Source organism: Trachypithecus francoisi, unplaced genomic scaffold (assembly GCF_009764315.1).
Source record: "Trachypithecus francoisi isolate TF-2019V2 unplaced genomic scaffold, Tfra_2.0 Lachesis_group1, whole genome shotgun sequence".
Taxonomy (NCBI): Eukaryota; Metazoa; Chordata; class Mammalia; order Primates; family Cercopithecidae; genus Trachypithecus; species Trachypithecus francoisi.
In genome coordinates this window covers 82,497,334-82,510,478 of record NW_022681454.1, presented here as the reverse complement: position 1 = coordinate 82,510,478, position 13,145 = coordinate 82,497,334, and the positions used below count along the sequence as shown (strand labels likewise).

Genomic DNA, 13,145 nt, shown 5'->3' with positions numbered 1-13,145 from the left:
ATTCTACTATAAAGACACATGCACACATATGCTTATTGTGGCACTGTCCACAATAGCAAAGACTTGGAACCAACCCAAATGTCCATCAATGATAGACTGGGTAAAGAAAATGTGGCACATATACACCATGGAATACTATGCAGCCATAAAAAAGGATGTGTTCATGTCCTTTGCAGGGATATGGATGAAGTTGGAAAACATTCTCAGCAAACTAACACAAGAACAGAAAACCAAACACCGCATGTTCTCACTCATAAGTGGGAGTTGAACAATGAGAACAAAAGGACACAGGGAGGGGAACATCATACACTGGGGCCTGTTGCGGGGTGGGAGGCTAAGGGAGGGATAGCATTAGGAGAAATACCTAACATAGATGACGGGTTGATAGGTGCAGCAAACCAACATGGCATTTGTATACCTATGTAACAAACCTGCATGTTCTGCACGTGTATCCCAGAACTTAAAGTAAAATTAAAAAAAAAAAAATCTGACTTTAAAAAGCAAACACAAAATTTTTAGTTTAGAAAGCAGCCTACCCCCCAAGTTAATTGGTATATATCAACAAACTTCTTCTGAAGCTTATATGCAAAGGCAAATAACCCAGAACAGCCAGCACAATATTGAAGCAGAAGAAAACTGTCAGAGGACTGACAGGATGTGACTTCAAGAGTAATCAAGACAGTATGGTACTGGTTAAAGAACAGACTAACTGATCAATGGTATAGAATAGAGAGCCCAGAAACAGATCCACACAAATACTATCTGATCTTTGACAAGTAAGCAAAGGCAATTCAATGAAGAAACGAGACCTTGCCACAAATAATAGTGCTGGAACAACTAGACATCCACATGTTAAAAAGAAAAATCTAGATACAGAACTTATACCTTCCACAAAAATTAACTGAAAATGGATCATAGATCTAGATGTGAAATGCAAAACTATTAAACCCCTAGAAGATAGGAGAAAATCTAAGTGATCTTGGGTTTGACGGGTGACTTTTTAGTCAAAACCATGATCCAGGACAAAAAAAGTATTAAAATGAAGCCTCGAGCTCTGCAAGACACTGTTAAGGGCATGAAAAGACAAGCCACAGATTGGGAGAAAAAAATTGCAAAATACATACTTGATATAAGACTGGTATACAAAATACATAAAGTACTCTTAAAACTCAACCACCAGAAAACAAACAACACAAGTAAAAAATGGGCACCAGATTTAATACACCTTACCAGAAGAAGACATACAGATGGCAAATAAGCATATGAAAAGATGTGCAACCTCATATGTCTTCAGGGAATTGCAAATTAAAACAACAATGATACACTACTACATGCTGAATTAGAATGACTAATGTCCAAAACTGACAACACCAAATGCAAGGACATGGAGCAACAAGGATTGTCATTAATTACTGATGGGAATGCAAAATAGTACAGACACTTTAAAAGATAGTTCAGTCATTTTTTTTCAAAACTAAACATATTCTTACCACACGATCCAGGAAACATGCTCCCTTGTATCTACCCACAGGAGCTGAAGACGTATGTCCACAAAAAATCTCCACATGGATGCTTACAGCAGCTTTATTCATAACTGTTAAAACTTGGAAGCAACCAAACTGTCATTCAGTAGGTGAATGGATACACTGTGATATATTCAGACAATGAAATATTACTCAGTGCTAAAAAGAAATGAGTTATCAAGTTATGTAAAGACATGAAGGAACCTTAAGTGTATATTTCTAAGTGAAAGAAGCCAATCTGAAAAGGCTACATACTGTATAACTACAACTATATGACATTCTGGAAAAGAGTCAATAAAAAGATCAATGATTACCAGGGCTTGGGAGAAGGGAGGAATGAATAGGTGGAACACAGTATTTTTAGGGAGTGAAACTCCTCTGTAGGACAATATATGGTGGATACATGTCATTATACATCTGTCAAAACCTACAGAATGTGCAACCCAAAGAGTTAACTGGAACGTAAACTTTAGTTAATAATAATGTCTCAATATTGTTTCATCAATGGTAACAAACATACCACATTAAAAGGCAGAAATTGGGAGTGGAGGGAGCGTATGTGAGAACTCACGATGTTCTACTCAAGTTTTCTGTAAACCTGAAATTATGTTAAAAAATAAAGCTGATTAATTTACAAAATAAAAGCCAAAGAAAAGAATAACAAGCCTATCCTATCCCTGTCAGCCTGTCAGCCAGAACCAAAGTGCCTGGGAAGAGTGAAAATAAACAACAGCTCAAGCTGGAGCTTAAAACAACAACATACTTGGATCACGCTCAAAGACAGTTCACAGTTTATAAGTCAATTAAAATGAAAATGTCAAAAACACCAATCGGCTTATATGGCAGACAGATTAAAAGTAGTAAACAACAAAAGCAAAATCAGCATTGGGGAATAAGAGCAAATAGCAAATTTCAACTTCTGGTGAGGTCAGTTGAACTAGTGTCAGTAACAGACCTTTCAACTACCTATCCAGAGGAAAACTGTACATTTGAAAGCAACTAATGTGAAGAGGAAAAAAGGAAATATAAGTAATGTGTATGCTGTGTGTGTTGAGAGTTGTAATCAGAAAATATCATTTGATGTACAGATATAGCTTATCAAGAGCAGAGAGTGGGCTTTAGAAGGCAAGGATACCTCAAAATTCCTCCATGTTAGTGAAAAGCATACCAGATGCTGTTTATTTCCAGTGGGAACAAAACATAATTTAATATATAAAATATTATCTTTTCAGTCTAACAAATCTATTCTTATTTCAAGTAATATGCTGGTAAATGGCTCTCTTAAAAATAAAAGAAAACAAAAGGCAGGGGAGAGGGTCCCAATTTGTAGCTTTTGCCAATATCCCTGGTATAAATATTCATACCCCAGAGGCTCTTAAGCCACGAATGGCTTAACGACTGGCTTGTAGGAATTAGATCCAGAACATCACTCCTAGTTATAGTGTATTTATGATGAAGAAACTGACTCCAAATTAAAGCTACTGTCACATGGGAGTGGCAGCGCTAGAACACAAACTTGGGTCCTGGTTGCTAAGAACTTTCCCATCAATAACTTCATTTCTTCCATAATCACCAAATGCGGATGGATGCTTCTCTGCTTTAAAGGTCCAAATTCTTATCATACTGTTTGCTTAAAATAAATATTTCCCAAATCTAATATTTTGGTTGTATCTTCTAATTCATTTGCTTAAAAAGAGCAAAAAAGTCTCCCCATTTCGACTAACTACTTATCTATATTTTAATTCTTCTTCAGTTCGCTTTATTTGTTCCATTTAAATTTGTCATCCAATTGTAACTTATTTGAGTTACTGATACAAAATAAAGATTTTATCTTTTTTCCTCAATATTTAATCAATTCTCTTGGGTTCATTTACTGAAATTCTGTCACTGATTTACTCACTATCATAAACTAAATCCATACTCAAATATGCTTTTCTAGGCTTTCCATTCTGCTCATTAAAAATCTGTGTTTGTGTTAGTACCAGACTTTTAATTGTTACACCTTTATAATAGGTTTTATTATTTGCAGAGACAAATATTCCTATGTATTCACCATCTTCAGTTATTGTCACTCATACTTTCAAGCTTACACATACCTTCACAAACTTATGTGAAAAAAACTTGACATCTTTATATTATAAAACTTTTTGGCTTTTGACACACCTCCATTAACTCATCTTCTTTTGTGTACCTAGAGAAAAAAAAAATGTATACTTTCCTTCAGAGGAGAGATCTGACTCTTATTAATTCTATTCCTAAATACTTTGTTTCTATTTTGTGCAAATGAAATCATTTTCCCTCACTATCCAATTCAATGTTTTTGCTTCTGGTTCCATTTCAATGGACAGAAAAATTATTACTTCTGCTTGTTCTTTGGACAGCTGTCCCTAAAATGTTTATTTATCCTAAACTATTCTCATTGAAAAGAGTTTCTAAACATAGAAGTCCTATGACATATTTGGCATATGTCCAATGTTTTTTACTTGAAGTCTACTACAGAAGTATCACTTATTGTAAAGCTCAAGAAAAATGACATATCGTCCAAATAATCCATTATTCATTCAGCTATAGTTTCCTTGAGGTTATTATTTTCTTGTGCTTTTTTGGTAACCTTTGGGAGCTCAGCTAAGAAACTATTCTAAAAACCTAGAGATAATGAAGTATTTTAAAAATGTGCATAGACCTGGGAGCCAGAAGACAAGGGCTCTAGATTTGACTTGGCTACTCATTATCGTTATAATCTTGGTCAAATTTAACCTCTTTTGCTTCCCTTCTAGCAAATTAACAAGCTGAATTACATTGCAACCATGAGTATATGTAAGAACAAGAATGTTGTATTCATTTTTGTTCTCCACTCCTCCCTCCATATAAATATTCACTGCCAGTGAAAAAGCTATTGTGGCTGCCTTTCTCCTTGAGCTGGAAATGGACCTGCGAATCAACATAAAATAGTCCTGTAAACACCAGAATCCTGTAGGACCTCATCCAGCAAACATACCTGACCCAGGGACTGGGGGAGGTTGACAACTACATAGAGATGTGTAGCCCTTTTCTCTGACTGCTTATGAAGCTGAGCAGAATCGAAAAAGATGGGATAAGTCCTCTGTAGCTCAGAGGGTGAGATGAGCAAAGACAAGAAGCAACGGGGCTCCCTCCTACTATCTTAACAGGCTTTTAACTGCTGCTAGCTTAGGCTACTTTCCCTTCCATCACTCTTGGGATTGCTTCTTAAAAGACGGTAGCAGTCTGACCTACACTCAATTAGCAAACAAAGTAACAAAACTGTACACCTAATGGTATCCAGCAGCCAGAGACAAAGAAAACAAATAAAATATTTAACAAACATCAGCAGCAAATAATATAGGCTTCAAAACAAACCTATTTCGATTAAAAACAGAAACTAAAGTGCTGATTTTTGCCTTGCTATTCAACACCATCCTGGAAATTGTAAGTAAATGAAATAATATTAAAAAATTAAATCACTGTTACCAACATTAAAAAAGATATGAAACTTTATTAACTAGCAATAATCACCTAGAAATAGAAATTGATTTTAAAAAAAACGTCTATTCACAAAAATAAAATCAGTAGAAATAAATTTAATAAGAAAAGCATAGGACTTTATACAGAAGAAATGACAAGCGCTTCTTAATATAAAAGATATAAAGGAAGATCTGAACATGTGGAAAGACACAGTCATAGATGGAAGGATTTATCATGTGTCAATTTTCATAAAATTAATATATTAATTAGCAAAGCTCCAACTAAAAAAAAAACTTTTTTTTTTGACATGAAGTTTTGCTCTTATTGCCCAGGCTGGAGTACAATAGCATGATCTCGGCTCACTGCAACCTCTGCCTCCCAGGATCAAGCGATTCTCCTGCCTCAGCCTCCCAAGTAGCTGGGATTACAGGCATGCACCACCATGCTGGCTAATTTTGCATTTAGTAGAGACAGGGTTTCTCCATGTTGGTCAGGCTGATCTGGAACTGCCGACCTCAGGTGATCTGCCTACCTCCGCCTCCCAAAGTGCTGTGATTACAGGTGTGAGCAACCGCGCCCGGCCATCCAACTACAATTTTGATACTATTTTGTCTAGGTTTATTGGATAAATCTATATTACAGTATACATGGAGGAAAAAACACTCAAGAAAAGCCGAAAAAGTTACTTTAAAAAATACAAAGAATATTTTTTGAAATCAACTATAATCAGAACATAACTATAATCAAGACATATATCAGAACATAGTATGATTATATCAGAACACAATATAACAATAATCAACACAGTAGGCATAAGTGTAGATAAATCAGATAATTAAAAAAAAAAAAAAAGGGAGAGAGAGAAAAGAGAATCCCCTGCATTAGAGAGTAAGAATTCACATTGGCAAAATTAGAAAGGAAAAGATTATTTAGTAATAATGTTGAAACATCTGGCCATTCATCTAAAGAAAAAATAAATATACTATACTCAACAACCGAAGTCCATCAGATTCCAAACCTGACTGGATAAAACAAACAAACAAAAAAACCAAAGTCCAGATGGACATGAAGTTAAAAATTCATTTTTCAAAACCTTAGAAAAAATTAGGAATCTTCCTATATAATCAAGGGGTGAAAAGACCTGTAGCCTGGAGAGCAAACCCCAAATTGTATATTTTTTAAAGATAAATGCCTTTAACCAAATACAAATTTAAAATATTTAGGGCAAATGATACCATAAACAAGACAAAGTTGGAGAAATATTTACAATGTAGATGACAGAAAATATAAAACATTCAAAGAGCTCTTATAAAATAACAAGAAACAGACAACACAATCAAGAAAAGGTGCCACATATATACCATGGAATACTATGCAGCCATAAAAAAGGATGAGTTTGAGTCCTTTGTAGGGACATGGATGCAGCTGGAAACCATCATTCTCAGCAAACTATGGCAAGAACAGAAAACCAAACACCGCATGTTCTCACTCATAGGTGGGAACTGAACAATGAGATCACTTGGACTCGGGAAGGGGAACATCACACGCCGGGGCCTATCACGGGGGTGGGGTGGGGGTGGTGGAGGGATTGCATTGGGAGTTATACCTGATGTAAATGACGAGTTGTTGGGTGCTAATGAGTTGATGGGTGCAGCACACCAACATGGCACAAGTATACATATGTAACAAACCTGCACGTTATGCACACGTACCCTAGAACTTAAAGTATAATAACAAAAAAAAAAAAGGCCGGGCGCGGTGGCTCAAGCCTGTAATCCCAGCACTTTGGGAGGCCGAGGCGGGCGGATCACGAGGTCAGGAGATCGAGACCATCCTGGCGAACACTGTGAAACCCCGTCTCTACTAAAAAATACAAAAAACTAGCCGGGCGAGGTGGCGGGGGTCTGTAGTCCCAGCTACTCGGGAGGCTGAGGCAGGAGAATGGCGTGAACCCGGGAGGCGGAGCTTGCAGTGAGCTGAGATCCGGCCACTGCACTCCAGCCCCGGCGACAGAGCAAGACTCCGTCTCAAAAAAAAAAAAAAAAAAAAAAAAAGAAAAAGAAAAGGTGCCAGAAGATATACATAAGCAATTCACATAACAGCAAGTCTAAAAAGGCAACAGGCATATGAAAAAATGTTCCAACAGTGTACCCAGAAAATGCAAATTAAACCAGCAATGGGCTTTTATTTTATATATATATCAGATTGGCAAATACTAAAAAGAATACTTATATCACCTACTGCAGGTAAGGTACAGGGAAATGAAACATTTAACACAGCACTGACAAAAAGGTAATGCCCTGTGGAAAAGGTGTTCTTAAAAGGATAAATATTCTGGCCCCTAGAACAGGGCATACATTTCTTTCATCTTCAGGCTCTGTGCAACCTTCTGATAATAATTTAGCTTTGTATAAGCTTATCCCACAAGGAGAGCAAAGGATGGCCTGCCAACTCTAGCATTAATATCCACTAGGCATATTTCTCACTGTAAATTAGTAAATTGGCAAACATATAAGAATTTGTCTGTCATATTGTTTATGATGATTCCACCCATGGAAAAGATTTCATATATACTCTCAGCATTCTGACAATGCTAAGCTTTCTGACTTGACCCAGAACTTTGCTGGCCATCTCTGGCCATACCTTAAGTCAGAATCAAAATCTTTGGAGTGGCGCCCAGGCATGTGTATGTTTTTGAAAGCTCCCCAAGCTGATTCTAATATACAGCCAGGGTTGTGAACTATTGCCTTACCCTATTCTTCTAAAATGGAACAGTTGGCTCTATACAATAATTTTACTTAAAGTTAATTGTGATCATTAAAAGGTTTGAAGAGCACCACAAATAAGGAAACCTGTAATTATAATACCACAAATAAGAGCCATCAAGTAGTTCTATTCTAACTACATTAAAGCCCTACACATCAAATCATGGCAATACAATGCCCTTGCACTCTCTACATAAAAACACACTACTAACCTTATCTTCAACGATATTACTAAGGCTATGTTACTGGAATCATCTTTTTATTTTCTTCCATATAGTCTCCCTATAATAAAAATTTCTCATTGATATTGTTCCAAAATCATTTATATCATTTAAAATAATCAGCTTATTTTAAAGAGAAAAGGATCAACTTAATGTATCAAATGTAAGTCTGTATTTGTTATATTGTTAATATATTGCATAATAATCGATATTAATAATTTGTTCCTCATTTTTTATGAATGCCTTGACTACTTTCTGTGTCATATATCAATAATGTAACTGAAAATACAGCTTATAAAACAATTTACAAGATTTTCTATGACATTTACAAGTCATTACCTTCTGGAAAGAACAGGTCTGACAATTTGGAAATTCTATTCTACAGCCTTCCCCATTCAAATGAATTTCTCTTTGATTATCTTTCTGTTAAAGCCCTTAAAACTTTAATTATTTAGCAAAATTTTAAAAATTGGAAAAAGCACGCTTAATGAAAACCAACTAATAGATGTAAAATTGTCAAAAATTCCATCAAACAGGCAATGTCCTGTGGTATCACACATCAACAGACTAGGAAGAATAACCAAAGAAACACGACCCGTTCTCATCCTGCAAAAGGCTAGCAAACTTGTTTCATCAATGTGACAATGCAACTGCAGAACAGTTACTTCCAGAAAAGAAGACTAAGAGTTTGACCAGTAGTGCAATAGGCCAGAGCCCAGTGATTTGAGACTTTGGCACAGGCTATGCCTATAATAGGCAAGAGAGCTGGCAGGTATAATACTTAAAATATTAAGCCCTCAGTACAGAGGGGCTATCAGAAGAGCTACAGCCAGAAAGATGCCTAATGACTGAATACCAGCATTGTTGGAGGTCATAAGGTATCTAACTATGGAGGCAGAAGATGGTACCTAGAGAATATGATAACAGGTAAAAAGCACCAGGGAGGTCCAGCAGAACAGCAGATGTTATCCTGGCAAACAGATGAATAATGTAAAGTTTATGAACAGGAAATATATAGGCACGCAGCTAGGGAGGTAGGTTTAATCAACAAAAAGGTATGTCAGCAGAACTTCATTCTCTTTAAGATCAGAGCAGAGTTCCACATTTGAAGGAAATGGAATACCAAAGTTTGATCAGGAAAGGTTCAGGAACGAAGAGATACCAATAATTACAGATGGAGGCTTTGACACAAGAATGGATAGCCCAGACACTACAATTGAAGAACAAAGTCAGTTCCAAATCTGTAGTGAGGTTGGGCTGATGGTAAGTCACTTGAACTAATGAACTAGGGCTGTACCAAACTCCTCATGTTAGCACAGGATAGGACCCAGGGCCTGCTATAAGACTGAGTCTATATATGAGTACTACAGCAGGTACAAACAGAGAAAGGTCATGACAGAAATGTTAATAAAATAGAGGGTCAAATTTAACAGAGATATTATTCTGGCCTGTTGGCATATTCTCAGTCACCTGACCCATTTGGATACTCTCAGTCACCTATGAATATTGTGACCATCTATGTTGGATTTTCTTGATTTTAAATCTCATTAGTAAACTATGTCTTTAATATTTATCAATAAAAATTTTTAAAGCATATTGTGAAACCCAAATATATAATGAGTCCGATAATCACACACTGTACTTCTCACAACACTAAATGTTTAGTCTCGAAAATGGAATGTTTCCTTTCTCAAATGAGGTGAACCTAGCTTAAGAAGCTAGAATTAAAAAAAAAAAAAAAAAAAGATAAAGCAGGCCCATGACTCTAAATCCAATGACACTTGGAGCTAGAAATCCCACTTTTCAGGGACCATCATGAAAAGTTCACGTTGTTACTAAACAGTACAATGAGCTGGCTTTCTTGTCAAGGATCTAGTTCTCAAAGCAGACACATTCATCTGAGGGATGATAAGAGTATTCTGACAATAAGCAATAGGTGACTCTTTTCCACTATGACCAACATTAACTCTCAACAGATACATTTCTGAAACTGATGTCAATGATAATGTAAATGACCCTAAAAAATTAGTTGTGCAAACAGCTAGTTAAAAATCTCCTTTACCTCCTGTACCTAACCCAAGACCTATTTTTCCTACTTCTTAAATATTTCCCTTAATATGATGAGCTAATATTTTGTAAAGTGCTTAGAAGAGTACCTACGCATGTCGTGGGTATTATATATTTGTTTGCTAAATAAATAACATTTCTTCCATTTGTTCAACCTTTATCTCACATGTGGTCTATTTCAATAGCATCCTAACTTGTCTCCTCCCACCACCCCAAAGACAGAAACTTGATGAAATCACCCCAATCACTGTCGCAAAGTCCATCAATGGTTACCCATTTATTTTAGGATTAAGACCAAAATCCATATCAAGGTTTTTGCTATTCTACATGGTCTAGTCCTTGCTTAACTTTCCAGCTTCATTCCCACCATGCTCTCCATAGCCCTCTGCTCCAGCCAAACCGGTCATTCCCTCCAGCCTCCAGCAGTTGATATCCCTTCTGCCCACCCACCTATCTCCCAAACTGTTAACTATTTCTTCCTTCAGATCTTGCTAAGGTATCACTTGATCAAGGAAGCCTTCAATTAAAATATGAAGCAGTAGAGAAAGTTAGCTAAAGAGTTTGAGTGTGGGATTTTCTGGGGGGTGAGGGAGTGTTCTTAGTGTTCTTTTGCTTATCTGAGCCCCAATTTACTACTCTATAAAACAGCAATTTATCAACTGAAGAATGGATAAACAAATTGTGATATATCCATAAAATGGAACATTATTCAATACACGTTATGACATAAATGAACCTTGGAAATACAGGACGTGTAAGAACCCTGTCACAAAAGAACACCCATTGTATGATTCCATGTAAATGAATGTCCAGAATAGACAAATCCATAGTGACAGAAAGTAGATTAATGAGGTTTCTTTTTTAGATGATGAAAACGTTCTGCAGTTAGATGGTGATGATAGTTGTACAATTTTGGAATACACTAAAAACTACCAAATTGAATACTTTATGAATTTTATAGCATGTGAATCTCACAATAAAGTTGCTATTTTGAAAAACAGCAATAACTTTCCTCTTGAGATTTTCATGCTGAAGGTTACAAGAGATTTAATGAATGTATGTGCATATAATGTGAGTATACATAGATACATGTGCAAACATTTACCACAATAACAGACCTATAAATACTTCAGCAAATGGTATTATTGCAATCAAATAACACACAGATTTTAACTGAAATTTAGATGAATGTATAATGTGCTTTTTGGGGTTGGCTTTTACTATTTTTACAATCCAAAAAAAATCTGAGTATTAAAAACAATTTATGAACTTTTCTCATTGTGCAAAAATGCAAGTAATTTATGCAAATATAGTTTCTTAATATATCATATCTTATTCACATTTTAACTTATAAAATTATGGTTTAAGAAGGTCAATCTATTTTATGTCTGTGATAAAAACTAAATTCTTTGCAACATCAGCTCTCATAAAATTATGAGTGCAAAATAAATTCTATAAATTAATATGCTTACAAGAGGTATTATATGGACAGTAAATGCATCTGTGATCTTAGCATTGCACGAACAGATCTCAGTACTCAGCCTTGCTTTGTCTTATCAATTTTACGGAACTAAGCCAATCTTTTAAATGATAACATCCTCACGACACAGCTGGTTTAACAGAATGTTCCTGATTCAGTTTTTAAAAGAAGTAATGCCTAAAACTGTTGGCACAAAGACAAAATCCTGAATTTAGGCCATATGAATGTCACTTCATTGTTGTTACTGAAAGAAACAAGCTCAACTATAATCAAACTTCAGCAGCACTGCATCAACATTCTGCCAGCTAAGCAGGCCCTGAAACCAGAGGGCCTCTAGCGACTAATATAAAAAGTATCATACAAAGCATGCAAATGCATCTTATAAATAAGAAACACTATTATAATTAATGATGAAGAACTATAATAATATACGCTGCTTTTAAGTTAGGTTCGATGACAAAACCCATAGATTTTTTTTCTTTTTCTTTTTTCTTCAGGAGGGTAGGGGAAACATTTGAAATATATAATTTATTTAATGGAAAAAATATTTTTCATTTTTTTATAAAGGCTATTAATAAATCAGGTTTTTCTCTCTTCTTTCCAAGAAATTCACTAAATAAAATGTTATAAAATTTTATTTTTTAATCACTAAAAAATCATTTTATGCATTCCTACTTCAGGAATTGTTCCCCTGAGAGACATTAGTAGCATAATATTAATAATCAAATTATAAAAGGGGTCATATATTTGTGCTCCTACCTTCTTTTCTATTATAAATTCATTCCGACAAAAATTATTGCAGCCCTACCCAATATCTTACTTGTGCGCACATTTATCAGAGCTTAAATAAGCATTAAATACACAAAGAACAAAAAGACAATCAACCAATACCCTCCAGAAACTTACACTCAAGTAGCAGAGAAAGACACAAACAGGATGATGAGTATAATGATGCAATGATGTTTAAAGAGAAGAAGAGAACAAATGAAGCATTATGTGGCTGACTAAAGGAATAACGGGTCTTGAAAGAGGAGTAAAAATTATTGTGATGCAGGCAGAGAGATGAGGGGGTACATTCCAGGCAAAGGTAGCAGCAAATATGAAGGCACAGAATGCTTCCAGAACTGGCAAAGCATGGTGAGAACGGAGACAGGTAAAATGAGCAGAGGCTAGATGATGAAAGGCCTCCCCCTACGGCAGACAGAAAGTCTATTAGGTAAGGAGGGGAGGGACATGAAGAGCCAGCCTTTAAAAGGAACCCTTATCAGCAATGTGGAAGATGCAAACAGGACCAATACGGAAGTTGTGGCAATATTCCAGGTGATCATGAAGAGAGGCCTGAACTAGGGCAGTGGCTGTGGAGAGAAGGAGAGACTACGGAAATTTGAGTAGGCAGAATAGCAAGTTGCGGTCAAGGACCAAAACGAGTTGGGGTGAAAGAGGCGTGTTAACCAACCTCTGGTTTCTGGTTTGGGGAGACAGTGGATATCAGTACTACCTACCATCGTGGACAGCATCCTATCATTCAACACCAATCTCAGAAAAATCCCTTTCCCTCTTAAGTCTCCACGACCCTGTAGTTCAATGTGATTCCTTCTTATTTTTT

General features: G+C 35.9%; 1 protein-coding gene across 8 annotated transcripts in view; it reads right to left on the bottom strand.

The window, feature by feature from the left end:
* FRYL (FRY like transcription coactivator) overlaps nucleotides 1-13,145 on the bottom strand; it is a 297,483-nt gene that overhangs the window by 155,190 nt on the left and 129,148 nt on the right. The window lies entirely within an intron of this gene.